General features: G+C 49.0%; 1 protein-coding gene and 1 pseudogene across 2 annotated transcripts in view; both read left to right on the top strand.

The window, feature by feature from the left end:
- LOC127195980 (H-2 class I histocompatibility antigen, D-37 alpha chain-like) overlaps nucleotides 1–17040 on the top strand; it is a 99618-nt gene that overhangs the window by 5846 nt on the left and 76732 nt on the right. The window lies entirely within an intron of this gene.
- Nucleotides 14900–17040, top strand: part of LOC127195982 (H-2 class I histocompatibility antigen, Q10 alpha chain-like) — a 64340-nt pseudogene continuing 62199 nt past the window's right edge.

The raw sequence follows: 17040 nt of genomic DNA, 5'->3' as shown, positions 1-17040 counted from the left end.
GTGTGTGTGTACTGTGACCATTCATAATGAAACAGGACTCAAAGAGCATAACATCCAAAAAAAATTTTAAGGGTCTCTTGCCCAAGCTAACCTAAACAGCCGACCTTGAGCTACATCCACAACACACTTAAGGCTCAGGGAACATTGGAGAAGAAGGGACAGAGGAGAAGAGAAACTACACCAAGACACGTCAACAATATGGCTGCCTAAACAAGACCTGAGCAACGACAAAACCAACAGACAGACTAGTGTGGGAGGAGGGGAGCTCAGAGTTCCAGGCCTAGAAAAGGACTCCAGGAACTGTTGGGAAAGGGAGGAGCCCTCCAGTGGTTCTCCAGTGCAGAACGGGGAGCCCTGGACTCCATAGGGTGTATCTGTATATCTATGTATGTAAATATATGTGTGTGTAACAGAAATAATCGTAATAATAAACAACTTTATAATAATAAAAAGAGGGCCATCTACTTAGCAGGGATTCAGGGGACACAAGAGAAGGATGTGAAAGGGCTTGGAGGGAGGGAAGTGAAGAGGGAAATTTATGTGGTTGTATTTGAAATAAATTTTTAAAATTTTAAAGGAAAGGGTAGAAGGGGGGAAAGGCACATCCTATGTATGAAGGAACCTGAGCCAGTGTTTCCACAATCAGTTGGCACCCCCAGCACATCAGTATCCACAGGCCTGCAACTAATAAAATGGCCTTCTTAAGTGATGCACTTGCTTGGTCCCTCCCTCTCTGGATACTTTCCTGGCCCTTTATTGTAAATCAAGGTGCAAAGAACAAACATACAAAACAAGGACGGGCAGACAGCTCAGTCTGTAAAGCACTTGTGATCACAAAGACCTGAATTTGGTCCCCAGAACTCATGGATAAATAAATAGCCAGGTGGGGCCAGGCATGTTGGCACAGGCCTTTAATCCCAGCACTCCAGAGGCAGAGGCAGATGGATCTCTGAGTTGGAGGCCAGTCTGGTCTACAGAGCTGTTACACAGGGAAAATGGGGGGGGGGGTTGGAGGGCACAGGTGTTATAGTCATCTCGGCACTGGGGAAGCAGAGATAAGTGTATCCCTGATAGGTGGATTGCAGAGAAAATTTAACTCAGAACATGGTGGCTCTGGCAAGAGATCACATCCAAAGACTTTACGTCTATATGATCTGGCTGAAATATAACACACTTTGTGGTGGTGGTTGGTGGTGGCACATGCCTTTAATCTCAGGAGACAGGAGCAAGCAGATCTGAGTTCAAGGCCAGCCTGGTGTAGAGCAAGTTGCAGATAAAGTCCAGGTTTGCTGGCACACACCTTCAATCCCAAACAATCAACGTAAAGTTAGTTTGTAGAAGGAAGCACCCATGTCTGAAAGTGCTGTCTATTTGAGAAGAAGACAAAATGACAAATCAGAGAAAGAGTTGACAGAATAGGACACGCCCAACTCTCAAAAGAGAGGAAAGAGAGCAGCACAGAGAATGAGGAAGAGAGAAGGCAGCTTCACCAGGACAGTTGTACAGAGACAGGCTGCAGGGAAAGAGCAAGTGAGACGAAGGGGAAGACAGGATGAGCAGGAGAGTGAGAAGGAGCCAGAGGGTCAGAACTGGCTGCTGGAGGTAGTTGGAGGCCAAGCAGAGCCATTCAGAGGCCAAGAAAAAGAACAAGTCAGCTGGGAGAGGAGTTTGAGCCAGAATAGCCGAGTTGAACCAGCCAGGCCAGAGCTCAGTAGGAGCAAGAAAGAGTGAGACGAAAACATTCGAGGCCTAGGTTAGACGTTTCCAGGAGTAGGCCTAGGACACTCAGGCAAATAAAAGTGACTTTTACAGCCAGATCCCTAGACCTCACGGCCCAGCCAGCCCCTAGCAACTCAACAAGACAGTAAAAAACCCTGTTTAAAAAGCATTGACGACTTCAAGGGAGCTGGAAGCAACCACATGGTGGCTCACAGCCAGCTATAATGTCCCCCTACTCTAACTAATAAAGTGACGGGTGGGCAATTGCCAATTAACATAGTCTAGTCTCTTGCCAATCAAGGTCTCAACCTGGAGAGTGCTCGCGGTCGGGATGGTGGAAGGCGGAAACCAGCGCCAAGTCAGGGCATGGTACTTCGCAGCTCTCTGTATTTTGCCCATGTTTGACGAAACGGGTGAGAGTAGAGGTCTGATCTCCAGAGGGCACTGATATACGCAGGGCTGTCAACCCTGTGATCGGCCCCTATATGGCCACTGATATACTCAGAGCTTAACTGGGTGCTCGGCCCCAGCCTGGCTCTGGATCCGACTGACACCTTTTGTCTGGAGGTGGGATATTGGGTGTCAACCCACATGCAATCAGACATGCTCCCCAGGAGGCCATTAACAGCAGGCAATGTACCTACTGTGCAGTGCTTTGCCTCGCACCCCGAACGTGATGAGAATTAGGGCTTAAAGGCTGTCAGCCTAAGGAGGCTACCTGGCCTTAAATGGCAAGAAGGCATGAATAATAAGGGCATGGTCTCCGTCTGTGTGGACACCAGCCTGTATTAGAAAACCCAACTGTACAGTAGAATGAGGGGAGATTTTAGGGAGGAGCCACTAAGAGGTGTCTTTGCGGAGCCCTGCCAGCCAGCGGCCTCCTAGCCACTGCTTTTTTCCAGGGCCCTGAAATTGAGGGGGCGGCCAAACGAGATTGGCCCAGGGTTGGAGGAAGGCCTGGGTGTAAAGTCAGCTGGGGGGTCTTCGCTGTCCAAGCGATGATAATGGACCTGAACAGGGTTGGTAGCTGCATCCACCTGTGCTTTAACAAAACTGGAAAGGCGGTTAAGGACCCAAGGACCAAAGGAGAGGAGGAGAATAATGCCCACAAGGGGTCCCAGAAGGCTAGGCAAGAGGGTGGTGAGCCAGGGGGAGGAGGAGAACCAGTTCTGATACCAGGACTCCTGTTTCTCTCTGGCTCGCTGGCGTTCCTCCAGGGCCTTGGAAACTTTGTCAAGGCTCTTTTGTGCTAAGCCTGTTTTACTGACATAGAAGCAACATTCCTCTTTAAGAGCAGCACAGAGCCCACCCCCCCTTGAGGAAAAGGAGGTCGAGGCCTCTGTGGTTTTGAAGAAGTACCTCTGCAAGGGAATTGAGGGAGTCCGTGGGAGGGAGCTCACGGAAGGCCACAGGCAGCGAGAGGGTCCCATCTTTTGGAATTAGTACTGTTGAGGTGGTGGCACAGAGGTCCAGTCCTGGGCTGGGGGAAGGGGGGACCAGACGGGAAGCGAATTGGCAGGGGGAGAGGGAGTAAGGGTGGTGGAAGGCTGGCTGGCAGCACCGGAGTCTGCTGGATCTGTCCCGTAGCAGGCACTGGGCTCAGGAGAACGAGGAAGAAGATGAGCAGGGACATTCGGTGCTCTGTCCCCTGACGCTGTCGATAGCCACTGCCCCCTGTGGCTCCTGATGCTGCTGCTGCTGCGGTGGCCAAGATGCTCTCAGCTCAGCGGAGCCTGTTCTCAGCAGTGACTGCAGGCCCCAGGCAGGGGGAGATGGCCGTGGGAGCTGCAGCCGCCGTTGGGAGGGCTGGTCCTGCCGGGAAGCCGGCGAGCCACGGCCTGTTTCATGGGAAGCGGCTTCTGGGGCTGGGAGGTCTGTTGTGGCAGCTGAGGCTTTAACATGATGGCAGAGAAATTAAAGAATGAAGGGAGAGGAGGGCCCGGGGATGGGCCACAGCTGGAGAGCACGGGAGCGTGTGATGGATGGGGCGGGTGCAGGATCTTCACCCGCAGCCTCAGCCTCTCTGGAGGATGGGGGAGGAGCAGGATTAGATTGAGAGCGGGTAACAGGGAAAGTAAGGCGGGAAACTGAAGTCTGTGAAAGACGAGAAGTTAAAAACGAAAGCTGTTTTTGAAGGGGAGCGATTTCGGCAGCATCTGAGAGCTGGGAGTGAAGATGGGCTTTTAGGTTACAAAGGCAGGAAGAATGTCAGCAGGAAGGAGATTGGTTATAGGAGAGAACAGGAGGCGGCAATTTAGAGGGTGAAGCTGTAAGGGATGGGAAGAGAGGTGGCCACTCTTCAGAATGATATCGAGCGGCTTTTTCTTCAAGGGCTGCGTCGTCATCAGGGTTAAGGGAATCTCCAGGATTAACAAAAAGGACAGCAGGGCGGGCAGAAGACTTTGTAGTGGATGGAGAGGCAGTCTTGGAATTCTTACGGTTAAGAGGGATAACAGGCGCACAGAAAGGGGAATAGCCGCGTTCCATAGAGGAGGCAGGATCTTCATAAGCAGGGAGAGGCAGAGTCGGGTAGAGGGAAGAGGAAGGGGGGATAGAGACAGGGAGGGTTTGTTGTGGAGGAGCGGCCTGGTCTGAGGTCTGCGCTAAAGGGGGCAAGGGGTCGGGCTGTGAACTATTAGGGGGCATATCAATCAGGGTGAAAGAGGACCGTTGGATAGAAGAGCAGGAGGGGACATGAGAAGATTGGCGAGAGGGTGGGAGGGACTCACGCAGGCATAATTCAGCAGCAGAAAGAAGTTGTTTTTGGCCACTATCGTTTTCAGCCGATTCGATTACATCTCTAATAAGCCCCCAGGAAGAGAATACACTGTGTTTGACTGCATCATTGCCTTCTTTTTCAATTAAGGCGTTTAGTTCCCTGCCCACCTTTTGCCATTTTTTAGAGTGAATAGTAGGACCATCGATCATAAACCATGGACACGTATCAGCAATAAAGACAAAGAACTGCACCAAGTTTTTCTTTTTAACCCGAATGCCTCTCTCTCTGAGAGTTTCCTTTAAGTCCTTAACAAATCGGACTTCCTTGGACATAGAATGACCCATTCTTGAGAAAATGCGGATGGATGACTCACCTAATAACAAGACCAGCCGGGCGCGCAGGACGAGTTATGAAAAACCAAGCGGGATCCCCTTAATCCATCCGGGGGCGATCCATGCCTCGTGCCCCACGTTGGGCACCACTTGTCCCCGTTCAGTGATTCGTGGAGTGGAGAGGAGTGTCGCGACCTGTGAATAAAGCAATGGGTGAGAGAGAGACATGGGCCCAGGGAAACATTGCTTGTCGAGGGCCGTTTATTGTAAGGGGGTATCCAAATTTAAAATAAGCTTCTGGGAGGGCGGGGGGTAGGAAGGAATGCAGTGGAAAGTTACAAAATCTTCTGGGCCAGGCCCAAGGACAGCAGGTGTGGAGTGGGGCGATTATACAGAAGTCTCGATACACCGAATGTTCTCTTTCTCAAGGTCAGGCTGGATCTTTTGTAGTTGCCAGGCAGAATAATTATCTCAAGTATGCAGACAGCTGTGGCTTTCAGCCAGCAGGGCCTCTCAGCCACTGGGGCAGGTCAGGCAAGGTCCTATGGCTCCTGACAATAATGGGATCTCATGACCTCTACTAGCATTCAGGTGTACATGCAGGCAACATTCATGTAAATAAATAATTAAAAATTAAAAAGCCACATAGGCAAAAGCGGCCGCTGCTCCAAGTGGTGGGTGTGGACTTCCATGGTGGCCATGCTTCAGGTTTTCCTCCTCAAGGGCAGCTGCCTGCTGCTGGGTCTGGTTCTGCGGCTCTGGCTCCTCTGCCTGGTGCAGCAGCTCGCAGATGGAGTAGAGTTGGGTGGACGGACTCCTAGTGCTGAGTCTGGGCCCAGATTGTAGCCGAGTTGGAGACCCCACTGGCAGCCATTTCTCTTTTAATTAGCAAATGGATGGCGGCTCCCTTTACAGCCTCCAGGTGCTGTGTTCCTTACGCAGGAGTCTGAAGCCAACACAGCTGACTACAGTTACCTCTTCCTGCTACAGATTTAGGGACATGGTCTGTCAGGAGCCGACATTCGCCATTGCAAGATGGCGCCGGTTTCCGGGTTCTTCTTGAACTCAGCAGTGGTAAACAACTCTTATGCGCATTCGTGAAGCCTGCCAAAAGCCATGCTAATGAAGCTTTGAGACGCGAACCAATCCAATCTACACACTCCTCCCTTTGCTCTATATAAGCGGCCCAGTTCTGTGCTCTGGGTCTTCCGTTCTTAGCTGTCAGCTGCGCAGCCAGGCATCATGGTGTATCCCCAATAAAGCGTGCTTCAGAAGGATCCTGTTGTGGCGTCTTCCTTGCTGGCGAGGCGGGCACGACAAGTGGTGCCGAAACCCGGGAACCTGAATTAACACCAACGAGGCACCAGCGGAGACCCCTCTTTGAGGAGGATTCAGAACTGACACGCGGGAAGGATCGGATCCGACTTTCTACTGAAAGGTATGCTTGTTGCAGGTGTGCATCCTCTCCTTTACGCTTTCATTTTCGTTTGTCTGGTCATCGTTGTTCTTATAATTTGCCTTTGTCTGATTTGTCATCGTCCAGGGCACGAGTGTGTCTGTGGGGAGCCATAGAATTGCTGTAAGTCACGGGTAGCTAACCGTGCTGGCCGCCCGCTCTTGTAGATAAAAGAGAAACATGGGCAACTCCTCATCAAAGACATTGGTGCAAGCTTTGAAGGAGCTCCTCAAAGAGAGGAAGTTAACGATTCCAGAACAGACCTTAAAGGGGTTTATAAAAGAAGCCGATCGAGCAGCTCCTTGGTTTATAGTTTCGGGATCGTTGACTATACCATGTTGGGATAAACTGGGATGAGACTTAGCAGGAGAAAAGGAACAAGGTACCTTGGGCCCAGGTGCCTATCCTATATAGAAACTGATAAAGGCATGTTTAGAAGACAAAAGATGTGGAGAAAGAATAAAGGAAGGACAGAAACTATTAATAGAGTATCAAGAGAGCATGTCAGAATCAGATAGAAAGGGAGAAAAGTCTAGACATAAAAAGATTTTTTAAAAAAAGGGTAAATTAGAACAGGAAGAAAAAGATCAGGTGATTCCAGAAAAAGGGAAGAGGAAAGAAAAGAGTCTGTATCCTTTAACAGAATTCATAGATCTTCAGGTGACAGAATCTGAGTCCAGTTCTTCTGAGTCAGAAAGAACCGATATGTCAGGGCCAGGAATGCTGGACACTTCAGACGAGGAGGAGCTGGAGGAGGAAGCAGCTAAGTATGAGGAAGAAAGGTATAGACCACCTCCATATGCTCCATCGGCCCCTCCAGCATCTGAGGCAAGGCCTAAAACAACCACAGGGGCAAAAACATCTTTTAAAAATCCAAGGATAGGAGAAAAATATTGCAGACATTCCCAGGTTTTGAAGATGAGAATCAAGCAAGGTTCCACAGACCACTGGAACATAAACAGTTAAAGGAACTTGCTGAATCAGCCAGAGCATACGGTGCTAATGCATCCTATACTCAGATACAGATTGAGAGACTGGCAGCCACAGCCATGACGCCCGATGATTGGCATTCTACTGTAAGGGCTTGCCTTACTATGGGCCAATATTTGGACTGGAAATCAATTTTCTATGATCTTTGTCAGAATCAAGCTAAGGCCAATGTTGCCGCAGGCCAGCCACACTGGACTTTTGACATGCTTACAGGACAGGGGCAATGGACAGCAAATCAGACGGCCTTACCTGTGGAAGTATACACACAAATAAATAATAATGCCATTAGAGCTTGGAAACGTCTCCCTAACAAGGGAGAGGTGGCTGGAAATTTAACAAAGATCATTCAGGGTGCTGACGAGCCTTTCTCTGATTTTGTAGCTAGGATGGTAGAAACAGTGGGAAAGATCTTTGGTGATCCTGATGCAGCTATGCCTTTAGTGGAACAATTGATATTTGAACAATGTACTAAGGAGTGTAGAAATGCTATCACACCCTGGAAAGGAAAAGGATTAAATGCATGGATGAAAGCCTGTAGGGAACTCGGAGGCCCTCTGTCTAACTCGGGAATTGCGGCTGCCATTCTTGTGGCTCAGAGGTCCAGTAACAGGACATGTTTTAATTGTGGAAAGAAAGGACACCTAAAAAGACAGTGTAGACAACAAAAGAAACCACCTGAAAATAAAAAGATACCAGGAATTTGTCCCAAATGTAAGAAGGGTAAGCATTGGGCAAATGAATGTAGGTCTATAAAGGACATAGAAGGCAAACCAATTGAAACCAGACCTGAACGACTGCCAAAAAACGGGCAGCGGGGCCCACGTCCCCAGGGCCCTCAAATGTACGGGGCCATCCAGCCGAACCTGCCAAAGGTGTCATTCAGACCCCCGGGCCCAGAAGAGCCACTCCAGGCTCGGCAGGACCAGACCTCAGTTCCACCACCACAGCAGTACTAACACCACAGGTGGGGTGCCAGCCCATACCCTCTGATTTCTTTGGACCTTTACCTAAAGATACGGTAGGGTTGGTGCTAGGAAGATCCTCATCTACACTTAAAGGGTTAATCATTCATCCTGGAGTCATTGACTCAGAGGGGCGGGTTAAAATATTATGTTCTTCCCCACGAGGAATTACATCTATCTCTCCGGGAGATCGCATTGCCCAACTGCTAGTTCTTCCCAGCTTGCACAAACTGTTTACTGCTCATGATGTTCAAAGAAAAGATAAAGGATTTGGCTCCTCGGGAGGAGGTCATACGTATGTCTCCCTAGAAATGGGTGACCGGCCCACCTTAACGTTATACGTGAACAATAAAAAAATTACTGGGATATTAGACACTGGAGCTGATACAAGTATCATCTCCACTCATTGGTGGCCGAAAAATTGGCCTTTAATGCAGGCCTCCCAGACCCTTCAGGGATTAGGTTATGAGTCCTCTCCATCAAAAAGTGCCTCCAGTTTATCATGGTACGACGAAGAAGGAAGGGAGGGAACTTTCAAACCCTATGTCCTTCCTCTTCCAGTAAATTTATGGGGAAGGGACCTATTAAAACAAATGAATTTTAAGTTAACCAATGATTATTCTACTCAAAGTCAGAAAATTGTGAAGAATATGGGCTGTATTCCTGGAAAAGGATTGGGAAAGAACTTACAAGGACGACTAAACCCTGTTGACGTACAACCTAAAGAAGATAGGACGGGTTTGGGTTTTTCTTAGGGGCCATTGAAGAAGCTATTCCTACACCATGGTTAATGGAGGATCCGGTGTGGGTTCCTCAATGGCCTCTCTCCTCCGTAAAATTAGAAGCAGCTAAGCTACTAGTAGAGGAACAAACCTCGATGGGACATCTAGAGGTTTCCCAATCACCTTGGAACACGCCTATTTTTGTAATTAAAAAGAAATCAGGGGCTAGAGAGATGGCTCAGCCGTTAAAGGCTAGGCTCACAACCATAAATATAAGAAATCAGGAAAATGGAGGTTATTGCATGATTTAAGAGCAATTAATAATCAAATGCAAATCATGGGACCCATTCAAAAGGGCCTGCCACTTTTATCAGCTTTACCAAAAAATTGAGACTTGGTTATTATTGACATTAAGGATTGTTTCTTCTCAATTCCTCTACATCCCGATGATAGATGCAGGTTTGCTTTTACTATACCCTCTACTAATCATGAAGAACCAGATAAAAGATTTCAATGGAAGGTATTGCCACAAGGCATGGCAAATAGTCCCACTATGTGCCAATTCTATGTAGCAAAAGCCATCGATCCAGTTCGCAAAAAATATCCAAAATTGCATATATGCCATTACATGGATGATATTCTACTTTGTAGTAATAATCAAGAAATGCTGCAAGAGGCTTTTGTATACCTAAGTCAAGAACTACAAAAAAGGGGACTGAAAATTGCCTCTGAGAAAGTACAGGAAGGAACAATAGGAAACTTCCTAGGAACAAGAATTTATTCAGATAAAGTTACGCCTCAAAAGATTACTATTAGACGAGATTCGTTAAAGACTCTTAGTGATTTCCAAAAATTGTTGTGTGATATTAATTGGATTAGGCCATTTTTAAAATTATCTAAATCAGAATTAAAACCTTTGTTTCAAATATTAGAAGGTGATTCTCATATTTCGTCCCCTAGACACTTGACCATTGAGGCAGAAAAGGTATTAGAAAAAATAGAACAAGTAATTAAAGACTCACAACTAACTAGGATTAATGAACAACAACCATTTTCATTATGTATTTTGCCATCTCCTACTCTACCTACAGCAATGTTATGGCAGCAAGGACACTTCTTATGGGTATATCCTCATGTCTCACCAGGAAAAATTATAGGACATTATCCCACTAGTGTTGCTGACTTGGCCCATAAAGGACTACAATTGGCCATCGCCCATTTTGGTCGTTATCCTGAGACTATTATTAGCCCATATACTGCCCATCAAATTCAGGTGTTATGTGCCAACATCGATTCTTGGGCTATTCTTAGATGTATTTTCCCTGGTATTATTGACAATCATTATCCTAAACATCCATTACTTCAGTTCGCCTTAACTAATGCCCTTATTTTTCCAAGGATTACTAAGCCGGAACCTTTAACCAATGGTATTGATATTTACACAGATGGATCCAAAACAGGTATTGGTAGCTATGTTATAGATAATAAACCTTGTCAAATTCAATTTCAATTACATTCTCCACAATTAGTAGAATGTGCAGTGGTGGCCTATGTGCTCGATAAATTTTCAGACCCCATAAACATTATTTCAGACTCACATTATGTGGTCAATGCTGTTAAATCACTTGAAGTTGCAGGACCAATCAATGCCAAGAGTTCGGTAGCCCACCTTTTTTCAGAAATAAGGGCTAAGATTCAACAACGACATAACCCATTTTTTATACAACATATCAGAGCACATACATTATTGCCCGGACCTATGACTAAGGGCAACGCCATTGCTGATGAAGCCACACGAAAGATGTTATGGGTAAGTATAAATTCTGATGCTGCAAAACAGTTTCATGATCTATATCATGTACCAGCTCAGACTTTGAGATTAAAATTTAATATATCCCGTGCCGAAGCGCGAGATATTGTTCTTCAATGCAACAATTGTGCTGAATTCCGATCCATGCCAACCATCGGAGTTAATCCGCGGGGCTTACCATTACATATTTGGCAAATGGATGTGACACATATTTCTACATTTGGAAAATTAAAATATGTTCATGTTTCTATAGATACCTGCTCTGGTGTTATACCTTCACCACTGGCAGGGGAAAAGACAACACATGTGATTACCCATTGCCTGGAGGCTTGGGCAGCTTGGGGTAAACCCCAAATCCTAAAAACTGATAATGGTCCCGCATACAGTTCAAAAACTTTTCAACAATTTTGCAAGCGACTTGGTGTAGAACACCGCACGGGTCTACCCTACAATCCCCAAGCACAGGGGATTGTGGAACGTGCCAATGGCACCCTGAAAATGTATTTACAAAAACAAAAAGGGGGAATAGGCCACTCTATGGGACCTAAAGGCACTATCTCCCTTGCCTTATTTACCTTAAATTTTTTAAATTTGGATACAGCAGGACATTCTGAGGCGGACAGACATGTTATGTCTCCGCCACCTATCAGAGAACAAGTAAAATGGAAAGATGTTCTCTCTAATCAATGGAAAGGCCCGGATCCAGTAATAATAAGATCCAGGGGAGCTATCTGTGTTTTTCCGCAGGATCAAGAGAATCCTATCTGAGTACCAACAAGATTAACAAGAATTGTGAAGGCACTCGAGCATGATGCTACTATGGAAGAAACTTACACTGATGGGAGCGACACTGCTGACGCTGATAACCAACCCAGGAGAGACAGTCCAACTATGGGCAGTGACAGAGACGCGGCCGGTGCCGATGCCAGTGCATAGCAAATCATCAGTTCTACCCACATTTTTATCAATGTGATCAGGAAATACCCTGTTTCAAACCTAATGCTGAAGGAACCAAAAAATAACTTTGTGAATTGCAATTCTACTGAAAGGACTTGCTTTCTAGCGGAATGTTGGAATGGAAAAGATGAGAAGAACGACACTGCCATTGTGGTAAAACTGCCAACCTTTGTCCCCGTTCCAGTAGAAGCGAACGAACAGACGTTTCCCATTCTAAATCCTATGAGACAAAAAAGGACTTTGGAGTAACTGCAGCCATTATATCCGCGATAGTCATCTCAGCGGCTGCTGGAATGACTCAACAGGTCCAAACTGTCGCGGTCATCAATGAGGTGGTCGAGGAATCTGCAACAGCACTAGCAGTCCAACGAGAGATTGATTCACATTTGGCATCAGGAATTCTCTTGGTTAATAAGCGCGTAGATTTGGTACAAAGCCAAGCGGATGAGTTGTTCAATGTTATCCAATTGTCATGTGTGTCCTCGATGCGGGGCCTTTGCATAACCCCATTGGCATATAATTCTTCATTTAGAAATGAGAGTATGTTGTTGTCTAATTATCTAAAAGGCAACTGGACTATTGAAGGTGAAAAATTGTCCAAAGATCTGCTAATGTCTATTGCTAATTTGAATGAAACTAGATTAGAACCACTTTCCATGGGAGCTTTTGTTGACTGGATTAAGGATGCTTTTAATTTCTTTAAGGAATGGGCAGGGAGTGCTGTATTGGGAATTCTAATGCTTATCTCTGCCTGTATTTGTTTCTGGTGTTTTTGCAAAATAAAATAAAAAAAAGAAAGAAAGAAAGAAAAAAAGAAAGAAAGAAAAGAGAGCACATGATAGTGCTATGGTTGTGCAAGCTTAGGCAGCTATTGAATTAGGACAATCCCCAAGCATATGGCTGGCGCTTTGAAAGAGTAATCATGTGATCGACTGCATTGTCTCTCTGGCTTATCGCTGTCTCAACACCACCTGCGCTCGTCTCCCCCTGATAAGTTGTTGATGCATTTCTTCTCTGCTCTCATGGCCTTTGCACTCTGAGGGTTTGTCCCATTGCACCAGAGAAGGCATGGAAACATCTTGGGATGTCAGCCTTTGCACGTCTCTGAGTCTTACCTCATCGAACGAGACAAGGTGACTCCCCCACTTTCCTAAGGGCGTCTTGATCGCTGAGCTGTAGAAGGCAAGGCTTGATCGACACCCATTTCCTCTTTCGGTGTCTTGATCGCTGCGCTGTAGAAAGCAAAGCTTGATCGTCACCCATCTCTTGTCATGCATCTTAATAAATATTTAAGGGGGAGATGTCAGGAGCCGACATTCGCCATTGCAAGATGGCGCCGGTTTCCGGGTTCTCCTTGAACTCAGCAGTGGTAAACAACTCTCATGCGCATGCATGAAGCCCGCCAAAAGCCATGCTAATGAAGCTTTGAGACGCGAACCAATCCAATCTACACAGGCCTCCCTTTGCTCTATATAAGCGGCGCCAGCTCTGTGCTCTGGGTCTTCCGTTCTTAGCTGTCAGCTGCGCAGCCAGGCATCATGGAGTATCCCCAATAAAGCGTGCTTCAGAAGGATCCTGTTGTGGCGTCTTCCTTGCTGGCGAGGCGGGCGCGACAGGTACTCATTTTCAGACTTTGTCCAGCCTGTGGTCTGTCTCTGGATCGGCAACCATTGCCTGGACAGCCACTATGGCTTCATGGATTTTCGTCTGTAGCTGAGCTCTTCGATGTGCAGCTGCCTCAGGATCTGAGCAGCTTCGTTAAGAACTGCGTCTCCTGTGTCAAAGCCAAGAATATGTTTGTCTAAAGCAGCAGGCAAGCCCTCTTTTGCTTGGTTTGCTTTAGCAACTGCAGCCTGTGTTGCATGCTCCTGAACCAAACTACGAATTGCCGTGAGCATGACCAAGTTGTCATCACGTCGCTGAATCTGAAGGAGGTGAGCCAGAGCCATGACACCAGCACTCAGGGAGGCAGAGGCACCTTGATTTCTATGAGTTCAAGGCCAATCTGGTCTATACAGAGAGCCCAGGCCAGCCAGGGCTACACAGAGAGAAACCATTTCAAAAAACACACAAAACAAAAAACATTTAATGAAAAAAGCTTCTCATGAAAGACAAAAACCCCAGCTCCTAGACGTGACCCCAAGGTCTCCACAGAGATGATGGGGCACAGAACTCCAAGTAGAGCTTGCCAGCCACTGTCTAAGCTGTGGACACGCAGGACATGAGGAGTTGCTTAGACGAAGTAGGCCTGTCTCCCAAGTTCCTCCTCCACAGAGAAGTCTGCTGGGCCTTCTGAGCCTGGAGCAAAACCTGATGCTGCCCTGGGACCTCTCCCCCAAGGACACCAAGACTGCCACAGAGGAACCTAGGGTGATCCAGGCAGCTGGTCTCTATCTCCTTCCTTCCTTCCTTCCTTCCTTCCTTCCTTCCTTCTTTCTTTCTTTCACTGACAGGGCTCCTCTGTGTAGCCTGGGATGTCCTGGAACTCACTCTGTAGAGCAGGCTAGCCTCCAACTCACAGAGGTCCGCCTGCCTCTGCCTATTTGAAGTTCTGGGATATAAGGTGTTCCACACCCAGCTCTCTGTCTTTAAAAATAAAATTAAGACTTGCTATTTATTATGTATACAATGTTGTGTCTGCATGTACAACTGCACGCCAGAAGAGGGCACCATACCTCATTATATGTTACACATGGACCTCTGGAAGAGCAGACAGTGCTATTAACCTCTGAGCTATTTCTCCAGCTCCCCCCCCCCCACCGCAATCCCCCATCATTTCTTTTCCTCTTTCCCTCATTTTTTAATGAGGGCTCCGTATATCTGCTGGGCTGCAGGTGACAAGAGTCCGGTCTCTGTGGGTTTGTGTGGAACTTGCAGGCCAGCGCCTCTGCTTTGAGAAGCATCTCTCATCTGCATTGCTATTGACTCCATGGTCCGACTTCTGAAGAGAAGAGGAAGGGCTGAAGAAAGGACAACATGAGCCTGACCTCGGGTCTCTCCTGGTGTCCAGGCAGCTTCTGGGTCAGACACCATGACAAACATGCTCTGTCCCTCAGCACAAAGTCAGGCAAAGTCGCCAACCAGTGAGGTCTGGGTTGGGGAAGCCCAGGGCTTAGAATTCCCTGTCTCCCCAGTTTCACTTCTGCTTCTGTGTCAGCGCACTTTGCTTCGCTGCGGGCACCGGTTACAAAGTCCACGCAGCCCGCGGGACTCAGACTCGCCCCGATCCCAGATGGAGACGATGGCGCCGCGCACGCTGCTCCTACTGCTGGCGGCCGCCCTGGCCCCGCCCCTGACCCACGCGGGTGAGTGCGGGGTCGGGAGGGAAACGGACTCTGCGGGGACGGGAGGGGGACACCGGGGAAGCCGCGTCCCGGTGTCGCCCACCAGACCCTCCGCCCCCTGCTCCACCCGCGTCCCGAGCCCCGCGCCCTGCTCCCCTCCCGGCCCGCGCACCTGCCCAGGGTTCGGGGAGGAGGGTCGGGGTCTCACCGCGCGCCGCCCCCAGGCTCACACTCGCTGCAGTTCTTCACCACCGCCGTGTCCCGGCCCGGCCTCGGGGAGCCCCGGTTCATTATCGTCGGCTACGTGGACGACACTGAGTTCGTGCGCTTCGACAGCGACGCGGAGATTCCAAGAATGGAGCCGCGCGCGCAGTGGATGGAGCTGGAGGGGCCGGAGTATTGGGAGCGAGAGCCACTGTGAGCCAAGGGCTATGAGCAGACTTTCCGAGGGAACCTGAGGGCCCTGCACGGCTACTACAACCAGAGCGAGGGCGGTGAGTGACCGCGGTCAGAGCTCACGTCCCCTCCACGTCCCGACACCGGGACCCAAGACGCCCGGGTCCCAAATCCGAGGTTCGGGAGGAGAAGCGCGACTCGAGATTGTTTCCCTTTCAGTTTGGAGGAGTCCGCGGGTGGGCGGGGCCGGAGGGCGTGGACGTTCACCTGGGGCAGGAGGGCGGGGCTGACGACGGGGTCCCCCAGGCTCTCACACAATCCAGGAGGTGGAGTAGGGCTGTCACGTGGGGTCGGCGGGCGCTTCCTCCACCGGTACCTTCAGCACGCCTACGATGGCCGCGATTAGGTCATCTTGAATGAAGACCTGAAATCCTGGACGGCGGCGGACCCAGCGGCTCTAATCTCCAGGTACAAGTTGGAGGAGCCTGGTGCTGCAGAGACACACAAGGCCTACCTGGAGGGCAAGTGCATGAAGTCGCTCCGCAGATACCTGGAGACCGGGAAGGAGACCCTGCTGCACACAGGTGCAGGGGCCGCGTGCACCTCCTTCCTCTGCCCTTAGCTCAGTCCTGAGGAAGAAGAACCTCAGCTGGGATGATGCCCTTGTCTCTGAGAGGAAAGTGCCCCATGGTCTCCTGATCCACCATGGCAGGCTACCCCAGTGTCGTTTCTTTTCTGGTCTCTTCTCTTCTTTTCTTTTCTCCTCCTCCTCCTCTTCTTCTTTTTGGTTTTTCGAGACAGGGTTTCTCCGTGTAGCCTCTGCTGTCCTGGACTCACTTTTGTGGACCAGGCTGGTCTCGAACTCACAGCTATCCACCTGCCTCCACCTCCCTAGGGCTGGGATTCAATGCGTGTGCCACCATGCCCCGCTGTTTCTTTCTTTCTTTCTTTCTTTCTTTCTTTCTTTGTTAGTTTTTCGAGACAGGGTTTCTCTGTGTAGCCTTGGCTGTTCTGGAACGCATTTGGTGGTCGAGCCTGGCCTTGAACTCACAAAGATCTGCCAGCCTACTGAGTGCTGGGACTAAAGGCCCAGCTAGGTTCTCCCAGATTTTAGAACATAAAACATTCTCAGAGCCTGAGGTAATGGCACATGCCTTTAGTCCCAGCACTCAGGAGGCAGAGGCAGGTGGATGGCTTTGAGTTTGAGGCCAGCCTGGTCTACAAAGCGAGTCCAGAGCAGCCGGGGCTACACAGAGAAACCCTGTGTGTGGCAGGGAAGGCATTTTCTCAGTTCTCTGTGTGTGGCTTTACACTTGGAACCGACTGGGCATAGAACTGGGGGAGGAGTGTGGGTACCACACACTTAGACCTGCAGGCCTCAGACATGGGGCCCTGGAGCAAGACCATTGATTTAGTGACCCAGCAAGAAGCCACAGCAGGAACTGGGAGCATGGGCCATGGCAGCACCTGATTCCCATGAGCACCTGGAGGCCTCAGCAGGTGGCACAGTTGGCACTGGGTTTGTGAGCTCAGGAGGAGCTGAGGTGCCCTTATCTCAGCACTGGCAGGCCACCTAGCCACCCTGGCATGCAGATCCCTGATGCACACAGACCTGTCCACGGAGCTCAAAGGTGAGAGGACAGGACACAGCCTCGTGCTTTCTGGTGAGAGGAGACAACTTTGCCTCAGATTC

This window comes from Acomys russatus, chromosome 11 (genome assembly GCF_903995435.1).
Source record: "Acomys russatus chromosome 11, mAcoRus1.1, whole genome shotgun sequence".
Lineage (NCBI taxonomy): Eukaryota > Metazoa > Chordata > Mammalia > Rodentia > Muridae > Acomys > Acomys russatus.
This window is presented reverse-complemented; position numbering and strand designations above follow the sequence as displayed.